Here is an 11,569-nt window from a genome sequence, read left to right on the forward strand (position 1 = left end):
AATTCCGCCATCCCCGCTACACACACACACACTGACACATAAACGCACTGTCCCATACGCGCCCTGACATATACACGCACATTTCCATCCCCCATGACCCTTGTCCTTGTAAGCCGAACAAGTTTTGCCACATCACGTATGCGCACCGAAGTCATATACAGCAGATAGCTAAACAATTCCTGGCAAATGTGGAAAAAATCGGGTATAAATACCGAGCATTGAATTGGGCTGACTGGTTGCTGACGGCATTGACACTTTTAGTGCTATTTCTGATTTTCTCCGTTCATTTTACGGCCGGAGAACAGCGGGGGGAATACAGGTTAATTAACATAAATTGGTCGTAAAATATTTCAGAATAGTGCGGGTTTTGTGTCACAGAAGCTCAGTCCAACGACAATGGTGACGTAATGCTTGTCACGGTCATAAGATGGCAATTGATTTGCAACGGAAAACAACGATTGTCAGTGCCGAAACCGGGTGACATTGAAATGTAAATGAAATGCCAATCTGCAGAGTGGCTTACCCTTTGGAAGGAGCTTCTTCCGAGAAGTTAACTGAGGTGAGGTGCCAGAACAGATTCGTCGGGCGGCCATTGTCTGGGCCGACAATGATGGCGAGTGACATGACAAGTGGTCGACAAACACAAAGAGAGCGCCGCACACAAGCATTAAAAGCTGAAGAAGTGCGCCTGTTCAGGATCCAGTCCGGCAGGTTGGGCAAGATTGAACCTGACAGCTGTAGAGACAAGCAAACGAATCGAAAAAAGAGGAAACCAGAACGCACACGTACTTTACGTTTGTTTAAACAAATCACTCCAAATTTGCCATGTATTGGGCCCAGAGCAAATAGGGCAGCCCAAAATGTGTAACATATGCAAATAGTATGTGGTAGGGAGACTGACAGTCAATAAAACGGCAGAAGGAATATTTGAAATTTTGGGGTCATTTATGACATTAAAATATCAAATTACTAATGTTAGGGACCGTGGTTTTCTATGACTGAAATACCTGAATACCTTAATTCCTTTTAGGGCCACAGAGTCAACCACAAATAGAGGGGACAAGCGTCGAGCTAATCACACCAATACCAGACCTGAATGTGTGGGAGTGTTATATAAAGCTAAGAAAAGTTTGCAAAACTTCCAAAGCGATCATCGAAAATGTGTCACGTTCCGTGGGTTTGTCGAAAATTAAGATTTTTCTCGAAGGCAAACTTTTGCCTTGTTTCGGTTTATTTTTGCTTGTTAGTCCTTGATTTGTTATTGCATTACTGTCCCTGTATACACAGCCAGACTGTCGAGCAATCAGTTGCCGCCTGCGGGATGGAAAATAAATCAAATCGCAATTATTCCCCAACGATTAGTCAAGGTCATAGTCATCCTGAAATTGCATAATATGGACCAAGCGGAGCGCAATCGCCGCTCACGGACGAATAGCTCCTACTCGAAATGTCAGTTTTCTGTGGAGTCCGATTTCTGTTTCATCTGTTTTTCCTTTCCAGGAAACGCAGCCAATTGGTGGCCGACATTTACACGCTTCTTTCGACTGACGTAGCTTGGCTTTTGTCTTAAGCAATCCCTTTGCCTTCAGCCCATGGCTAGTAGCTCCAGGATCCTCCAGAGCTCGTACTTTCACACTTTTACAACACCGCGGGTGCTGCTGAGAGTTGGTGTACACTACGCTAACAGAACTTTATCGCTCTGATTCCGTTTTCGTTACGTATACGTTCCCGAGTCCCAGAGCGTGCCCCCCCGATGCTCATAAGATGTAATTTCAGTCGCTGACCCTGCCGTTCGCCCAGCTTGAAAACTTTCCTTCTCGTGGCCAGTAGGTACATGTGATTTTATTTATTTATTTCGATTTGCGCTTTTCTTTCGCGGAGAGGACCAAAATAACCGGCACACGATGGGCTATTGTTCTTGGGTCCTCGTCGACGAAACCATTTTCTTCCTTCTGGCCCACAGTGGGTATTATTGCTGTGATTTCCTGAATTCATTTTTCCACTTTAGTTGTTATTGACCTCGTCACTCATGGGTAATTCAAAACGCTACATATATTACAAATTTAAGTCTCTTTGCAAAATTTTCCCAATTTACTCCTTGGCTCAACTCACTGGCTCACTTTGTCGATAAGGTTCATGCTCTTTCTGCTGCATTTTCTTGCAGTACAGCTGCTGGCACTTTAGCTCCCCTGTCCGGCTAATGTGCATTTTATTTTCCGCCCCCACTGTCACCGCCACTGGAGCTCAGTCGATTCATTGGCCATTTGCTGACTGCCAGTGCCACATCCGCACAGGTTCTGCCTTGGCATGTGCATGACATATATTGTTTTGAAAAAGATTTCGCACGCCGCAGGAGCTCGATATTATGCTCGGCATTCCATTCCCATCACGTACATATCTCGCTTTGCCAATCTTCATTTGGCTATGAAACTTTTCAGCTGCCATACCCCTTATCTCTATTCTTTGCTCTGACTGTTATTGTTTTCGCGGATCGAATTTTGAGAGGACGTAGGTGGACTAATATTAATGCTGCCAAGACTCCAGACAAAGGCTAAGGTAGAATCTGTCTGTCACTGGCACGCCACTTCACTATAAATAAATCCCTTCGCCGGGACACGAAGCTCTTTTTGGCTTTATAGTTTTTCAAGTTTCTGCGGCTCAACAACAATTGCCTTGCCTCACATTATCCCTCTTCGCACGTGTAGCTCATCGGGCTTTAGACTTGAATGGCTCTGTCCCGATTCGATCCCAGTCAGGACACGTTTTTATACCCGTTACTCGTAGAGTAAAAGGGTATACTAGATTCGGTGAAAAGTATGTAACAGGCAGAAGGAAGCGTTTCCGACCATATAAAGTATATATATTCTTGATCAGGATCAATAGCCGAGTCGATCTGGCCATGTCCGTCTGTCCGTCCGTCTGTCCGTCTGTCTGTCCGTCCGTATGAACGTCGAGATCTCAGGAACTACAAAAGGTAGAAAGTTGAGACTAAGCATACAGACTCCAGAGACATAGACGCAGCGCAAGTTTGTCGATTCATGTTGCCACGCCCACTCTAACGCCCACAAACCGCCCAAAACTGCCACGCCCACACCTTAAAAAAAATGTTTTGATATTTTTTCATTTTTGTATTAGTCTTGTAAATTTCTATCGATTTGCCAAAAAACTTTTTGCCACGCCCACTCTAACTGTCAGTGTTGAAGACTCTCCTGCGCACTTTCACCATCTGAGTAACGGGTATCAGATAGTCGGGGAACTCGACTATAGCGTTCTTTCTTGTTGTTCCTGCTGTTGGGGTGTCCGGCTGACTGGTTGTCCGGCTGTCCGGTTGCGTTGGACTGTCTGTCAGCTGCGCCAAGTGCCAAAGTTGTGGTGCTAAGTCGTGAGCGGGATTAGGACACGTGGGTCCGTGGCCTGGCGGCCGCTGCTCAGAATACACCGCTCTTGCATTAATTAGAAGGACCTTTTTAGGCCTTCGCTCGACGTTCACGTGATTTGCAAGTGCAACCTGATATTGCATCAGTGCTCAACTTTCAGCCACACATTAAGCGACAGGCAGGTTTCTGATTGCCGCAATTTATAAAATGGCGCGTGCTTCCGCACATTTCAGTCGCCTAGCCCTACGTCTTGGGGACAGGCCACAGTAAGCTCCTGCTAACGAAAACCGGGCACATCTGCGTATTGAATAATAACCTTAAAGCGTGGAAATAATCGGAAGCGGCAGGCTTTAAACTGTGAATAAATCGCTTGAAATTAAGTAGAACGGCAAACAGCGATGCAGCTTTGTTCCTGCGTTCGCGGTCGCATATTTATTCAGATTGGAATTGATAAAGGCTTAAATGAGAGCGGCGGCGAGGCCGCAAACAAACGAGAGGGGGATCAACACCAGGCCGTACTTAATCCATTATGCAATCTCTTGCCATTATCACATTTGTAATATATTTATTGTAGCGCACTTACACTGCTTTGCAGGCCGGAAACAGGCCTTAAAGCTGCACCGCTGTCATAATTATTTCCACTTTAATGTGGCCTCTATGCGATTGTTCTGATGGGAGTTGCAAACTCTGTTGCTAACTAGCGTGTCCTTTTTGGCTCTACGCCTCTGTATTCCACATGAGCAACCCTTTGCGCTTGGCCTCACCGTCCCGGGTTGTGACACATGGAAATGCCTGGTTCGAGAAACCCGTTGTCCGAAAGGAAAACGAATCTCCCTGCAAACACTTTGATTTCGCACAACTTTTGCACAACAGCAAATTTTCAATTTATAATCAAAAAAAACAAGCTGTAGGAGCTGGTGCAGAGCCCAGGGATCATCGGGTATGCCTGGCTGTGGCTGATTAGTATAAACATGAACCCCAAGAGGGGTTCTTTCACTTACCACCCGCAACCTCGGCACATTCAATCATCAGGCATTCAAGCATTCATTCATTCATTCCCGGACTTTTTAGTCAACAAACTGTAAAAAGGGACCTTGAAAGGTGCACAAAATCCTTTTACTCTGCTTCGAACAAATGGCGTCATATCCATTCATGCCCAACTGAGTTTCTTCTGGTCAGTGTTGGTGGCTTCCATCGTACTCTGCTCTCTCGGATAGCTTGCTTTGGGGTATGTGAATGGGTTAAGCTCCCATGAGTAAGTTTGCACCAAGAGTTTCCCCTTTGAGCTTATCCCACACTCAACCAATGGCTTTTTTGCCGCCCGCTGCGTCATTCTCTGAATGTCGATGGAACACGCGGACGTCACCCTCCTATTGGACGTATCCGTGTTCTTTTAAGTTATGACTCGCACAATCACTTGTGCTGTTCTATCAGCCCGGCTTAATTGCCGAGCTTTCAAGACCAAAATGGCTGCTAGTGCGAAGGCCCAGGACTGATTTGTGCCCGCAGTGTGTCAGCTATTTCCAGTGCATTAGTCATGTTAATTAACCCTAAGCGAGGGCTTTTCATAATCTAGTTGCCTGAATTATGTTACGCAGTACCCAAGCCCAAGATAAGTTAAATCTATTATTTAACTGCATTTTAAAGTCAGCGACGACCACCGCAATGGAGATACCATCCCTCGAAAGTGTGCTACGCTAGGTGCAAGTCTGTCAGCACGACATCGGGTAGCAGGGACCATCAGGACGTAGAGAAGGATAGACATTCTCAATCTCAACCTGTGTGCCAGCACAGACGACCACAGGTTGGTATGGGCTATCTGGAGCTAAACCCAAAAACGGAGAACCTTCCGGCCAAAAGCGCTAGCTACGGGAATATAAACATGAGACAATTTTTCATGGGATCTGGGCCTCAGATAAGATTCCATGCGCTGTCACAACTACTGCTGCCATGCCTTCGTTCCTGTTTCAGTCGCAAATGGAGGCAGGGAAGCTGTTACCCAGAGGAATTTTTTTGTCTCACTTTACTTTCTGACAGATAAGCGAGGTGGTGGCCATAGGAAGGCTAGGAAGGACGCTAAATGTGTGGACAGTTATGAAGATTTGTGGTATAGTCATATGATAGCTTGTGTAGATACCCTTTATTCAATAAATTATTGACCTTATAGGTATGTAATTACAAGCAGAATTTATGAAGAATATATTGAAGTCATTGAGTATCTAAAGTTTTCCGGCTCGGTAAACTTGTCGTTCATTAGAATGCACTTCTTTCCGCTGGCTTCGAAAGATAGCAGCTCCTCGACCTTCTTGCTCCCAAAACCACTCGATTTAGATTAGCGAGTCATTGGCAGAGATTTGGAAATGGAAAAGGCTCCTTAAACAGACTGCGACCTTAAAGTATCCTTGCGGACCTCCAAAGGCGTCGCCTTTCATCGGACCGCTTTGCTACAAAGCACATAATTTAGTGCATGCAGTTGAGGTTCAGTTTCGCCAAAGCAGCTTTACCTATTTTGCATAATTTTCGTTGTTCCCCTGCCGTCTCCGCCACAATGACAGCGTCAACAGCAGCAGGAGCCGCAGGAATATATGCAGCCGCGACCCACCACCCCTTGTGTCCCCATCGGCTGTGGTGCATTTGGGCCGCTCCACCCGTGCACCCTTTATACATTAGCCTGCTGTTTAACATTTTATGCTGGTCGGGGTAGCAGGTGCTCCGCTCTGACCGTGCTCGTCAAGTCGGGTTTGTTTACTCTTCTTGAGATGCGAGTCGGGCTGACTGTTGTTGACACAGTTAAACGCTGGCCCATTTGCTATGCGAATTTATTGTGCCAGCGACAGGAAGTTGCCGAAACTGCTATTCTGACCTCAAAGGGCTTAAATTCCGCGCGAAATCCCTGGCTAACTCAATTAGGGCCATATCGCAGGCGCTCCTGCCAGCGCGTGCATATCTTTGTGTGCTCAGGTGTGTATAAGTTTATGAACTTTGCTGCAGAGAGTGCACCCCAGCGCAGTCATATGTACGGACCGAATGTTAGGCAAACACGCAACGCATTTTCGCACTCACGCAAATTACCAAATAAGCGACGTGCGAATTTGCGTATGTGTGCTCGTCCCAGCATGTGCGTATGCGTGTGGCTCTGGGAGTGGAATGGGAGTGGGTGAGAAAAGCTGGCCGCCAGTAGCGTTCAAAGTTTACCTTTGGTTTTTCGTGCAAATTTGATTTCGTTTCCGCTGCCTGTGCCAAGGAACTTTAACTTCCATTTCTAGCACCAACGCTCGTGATTTTCGGGCCTTTGCTCTGCGATGCTGCACTAGGGCGGTCCAACATTTTGAAAAATCGGAGAACAATCAATGCTCTCTTTCTTTTAAGTGGTAAGCTTGCAATAAATTGCGTCATTAATCAAACGTATCTATCTATCTATCGTAGTTGTCAAGCGATTGATCTCGCTCAAATAAACATATAAGTTAGAAAATAAGTCGAAAGACAATATATAGTTGGATGACCGACTCTTAGCTGTCCATTAATCCTGGCTACTTTTTCGATGTTTTCAGAGACAACGAAACCGAGTGACATGGTATAAGCGAAATTCTGGCACGAATGTTACTGAGAACATGGGACAAACGGGTCGACGTTGAACCTCAGAGCTTGGAACACCCTAATGTGCATGTGGTTGCGTTCGTGGGCAGGTACATAGTTAATTTGCACAACAATGCGCCGTTTTGGGATTGCTGCGTGTAGCTGCGCATCTTTGCCATTAAGTGGTGCGAAGAGGTGGGACCGCTAACAGCTACTAAAAACTCAATTACCAGCCTCTCGCCAGCCGCCAATCAGCTTGCACTACGCATCTACTTTGGGCACAGAGTTAGAGCGCATCAGACTGTGGAGCAGTCTAAGATGGTTAGCTTCCATTAGAGTCTTTCTTTCTGGACTGGAAGAAATTCTAATTAAATGCTGCTTAGTGGAAGCTGATTAGGAATTTTGAATATTTATGTTTTCCGCAAGTCGGAACCCCAGTCTCCCACAGGTTCTGAATTTGGGTCAGCGTCAACAAGCAGCTACAGCTGCACCTGCAGCTGTTCAGTGCGGAGGCTTCACAGCAAGGTATCGGATAGATACTTGTTCCCCAATGTTAGTGCACAGCTTTAAGGGTCCATCCCAATTTATGTCGGAATAGACAAGCTCTCGCCGGAGTTATACGCGCCGACGGCAGAACTGCAATATAATTTCGCATTCATATGCGAAAGTTTGGCGCATGCTTTTAACTCGCTTTCAAACAAAGGCAGTTTAAATCGCCATTAAAACTCGCTCACATCCATGAGCGGAGCTGGGCAGACCCACATACCATTCCGCTGCCGTTACCACGTCCACTGCTGACTATCCCATCAAGGGCTGGTCCGAAAGTGCCGGAGGAAAGCGTGGAGCAGAGAGCCATATTTTGGAAACATTTTGTGTGCGCACATTAATTTATGCAAATAGTTGGCAAATATTAATGGCGACCAGCAGCTGCTAAGGTTACTACGAGAAGTCGGTAAAGTGAGCATTTAGTGAGCGGGGGTCAGGAAGCAACAGCGGGCGGGAGGCGTTCGAATTAAACATTTATGCGTTTAAAAACTTGGACAATTTCCGTTACATTATGGGGCATAAAGACCAATAAGCCGCACACACCAACACCAACAAACTAAAACTAGGGGCAATCGACATTGCCAGCGCCCGAAAGCGTGCTGCACAATCGAAAAATATGTAAGCAAAATGGCGCACAAGAAATAAACTTATGGCGCACTTCCGCAGCAGTCAAACATTTTATTTCATTTTATATTCCCATTTCATCCCCCTTACTCTTCCGCCCGCGTGTGTGTGTGCCTCTGTCTGTGTTTGTGGGCGTGGGTGTGTGTATGTTCTGTTTGTGCTTGTGTGCTCACCATCAAAAATGGTCAAAGAGCAGTTCGAGAATTAAAATGAAACAAAACGGAAATGCTACAGAAATCAACCAACTGGCATAAACTTTGCGACCGCTTTCCACCCACAGTTCCACTCACTTTCAGCTTTTGTTATTTCTGGCCGGCTGGCCCCAACCAAATCAAGTAAAAAATGCTTGTTCTGCCGTAGTTGGCTGTGCAAAATGGTCATTTCCCGTGCCCAATAAAACGGCCACGGGGTTCTGGTTTTGGTTCAGGTTCTGGTTTGGGTTCGGGTTCGGGTTCGCGTTCGAATTCGGGCACACAGAGTGGATTCCAAGTGACGTGCTGGCCAACAACGAGCCCAGCTCTAATAGCTTCATTAGCTCGGTTGCGCGGTAAATACTCGACGATGGTTCCTAACCAATTCCGGGCGGCTTTTGTTCTTTGTTAAGCCCACATATTGTTCATCAATGTGCTCAATATTTTCAATCGACATCAGGAACCTTTCATCGGAAGGGCTCACCGCAAATTCGGAGAGTCCGTCGAATTGTTGAATTAGTTTTCCCGAAAAATACAACAAATTGCAGCGTAGCTGCGGAAACTATTTACTTTTATTACTTTCGCTGAACTTTTGGCAATTCGATGATAAAATGCAATATTGGCTGATAAAATGGAAGAAATATTTTATCGCATCAGAAAGGCTGATGGAGTACAGAAAGCCAATGCTGCTTTCGACCTCGATAAAGTTAAGTTTAAAATGTTTAAATTGCGATTCAACTTAATATCACTTAAGTATTTTCTTATTTGGCCTCATCTACCATTTTTCAGTCTCTTTGTTCTTCCAGACGAATGAAAGAGCATTTCGGCCACGTCCGGTCCGATATTGTATTTAAAAACCCCTGCAAATTCCGGCGGCTCAATCGGATTGACGGGCATCGCATCGGCTGGAGGTATTTATATACCAACAGGCACTGGATTGTACGGAGTGCAGGTCAGTCCGTGGAAACGACCGGAATATGCAGAGCTATGGCGGTCCCAATTCTGTTTATTTTTGCTGTCGCACATCAAAGTATCTGAAAAATGACATGTGCTCGTCGACCCCTGCCCTACACTCGGCCTTAGCGGCTTAAAAGCTCAATGAGCGGAATTGTTTGATTTTCCCTAACGTTTCATTTGGCAGCTCGCCCGATGATTGTTGTTACTGCTGTATCGATGATATTTGTTTGGACCGGGTGCTTGTGTGCATCATTTCGTCTATTTGCATTTGATGTGAGTGTAAGCTGGCAGCCCGCTGTTTTTGGCGCTGACATTCGAAATAATTTTGTTGGCAATTTGGATGTCGTTGCTTTTTAATAAAATGCCCAAGCTTTGGCAACTCAAATTAGCAATAAACTGCCTTTCCGAATACCAAACTTGCATATCAGCACTTTACGTTTCATATTTCAATTGCAGCTGAGTACTGAAACCTTGTGAAAAAGTAGGAATAAAAAAAACAAGTATTATATTTGGATGAAAAACAAAATATGAATACGTAACACTTTATATATCCTCATCTTATGTCAATCTTATCGTTTGCCGATTACCACACTAAAATCAAAAGTTTTCAATACTCAACGTTACTTTATTTTAAACCCACAATGATGAAAGTCAAAGCAACCATATCAAAATTTATTCATGTCCTACGAAGCATTACGGTGACATAATATCACAATCAAGCTAAACCACCAGCCTAGTCATCTCACTATTATTAAAGCAATAGAGGACGCTATAGAGGAGTTACCTAAGGAGGAATTTTAGCACTGACAGCTTTGGGCGGTTCGTGGGCGTGCCAACAAGTTTTACTGCAAATCAATAGAAATGTACAAGACTTATAACAAAAACAAGAGAGATCGCTATAGTCGAGTTCCCCGACTATCTGATACCCGTTACTCAGCTAGTGGAATAGCGAAGGAGAGTCTTCAGCACTGACAGTTTTTGGCGGTTTGTGGGCGTTAGAGTGGGCGTGGCAAAAAGTTTTTTGGCAAATCGATAAAAATTTACAAGACTAATACAAAAATGAAAAAATATCAAAACATTTTTTTTAAAGTGTGGGCGTGGCAGTTTTGGGCGGTTTGTGGGCTTTAGAGTGGGCGTGGCAACATGAATCGACAAACTTGCGCTGCGTCTATGTCTCTGGAGTCTGTATGCTTAGTCTCAACTTTCTACCTTTTGTAGTTCCTGAGATCTCGACGTTCATACGGACGGACAGACAGACGGACAGACGGACGGACAGACGGACATGGCCAGATCGACTCGGCTATTGATCCTGATCAAGAATATATATACTTTATATGGTCGGAAACGCTTCCTTCTGCCTGTTACATACTTTTCAACGAATCTAGTATACCCTTTTACTCTACGAGTAACGGGTATAAAAACGACCACAAACCGTCCAAATCTGCCACGCCAAAACTTTTGAAAAATGTTTTGATTTTTTAAATTTGTTTATTAGTCTTGTTAATTTCAATCGATGTGTCAAAAGACGTTTTGCCACGCCCACCGCAACGCCTACAAGCCGCCCAAAACTTCCGCTCTCACACTTTTGAAAATAAAATGTGTATATCTGTATATTCTTTCACATTTTGGTTAGTCTTGTAAATTTTGCTCGATTTTCCAAAAATCGTATGTTCTTATGTTCTGTATATATAGACTAAAATTTTAATGCCTTCGTATATACATGACGGCTTAGGCCACACACAGAAATGACACATCTAGGTAAAATTCAAGCGGTAAGTATGGCAATATGAATTCTTGAGGAGTAAAATCAGCAAGGAAAACAACGCACTAAAAGACGCAAAATCGAGAGAAGGGCCGACGTTGCTTGCCCGCTCTCCGTTTTGCTTTACGGAGGCCAAAATGCTTGGGCACTCTCGTACAACAAAACTTGTCATTGGCCAAGAGAGTCCAATAAAAACCACCGAGAATAAGGCAAAACAACAACCAAACCAAGACGTGCTGGACAGTTGTGAATGTGGGTCACCTGAAAGCGTAGCTTTCAATTTTTATAACGTTACCGAAAATCTTCTTCGATCGCCGATCTACTCTTCGAGTCTGTATCTGTATCTGCTGAGAAGCTCTTTCTGTGTCCGTGTCTTCCTTCTCTTTTTGTGCGCAGATGTGGAAGATTTGTGGATTTTGATTCTTGGGATACTGTTGTGATACAGGTGAACCTGACGCACTTGTTGCGGTCCCAGAGCTGTTGCTAATTGCGGCACTTTAAGCCTCGAGTGCACACTCTCTCGAGGCGCGTTAAAT

This window comes from Drosophila teissieri, chromosome 2L, assembly GCF_016746235.2.
Source record: "Drosophila teissieri strain GT53w chromosome 2L, Prin_Dtei_1.1, whole genome shotgun sequence".
Taxonomy (NCBI): Eukaryota; Metazoa; Arthropoda; class Insecta; order Diptera; family Drosophilidae; genus Drosophila; species Drosophila teissieri.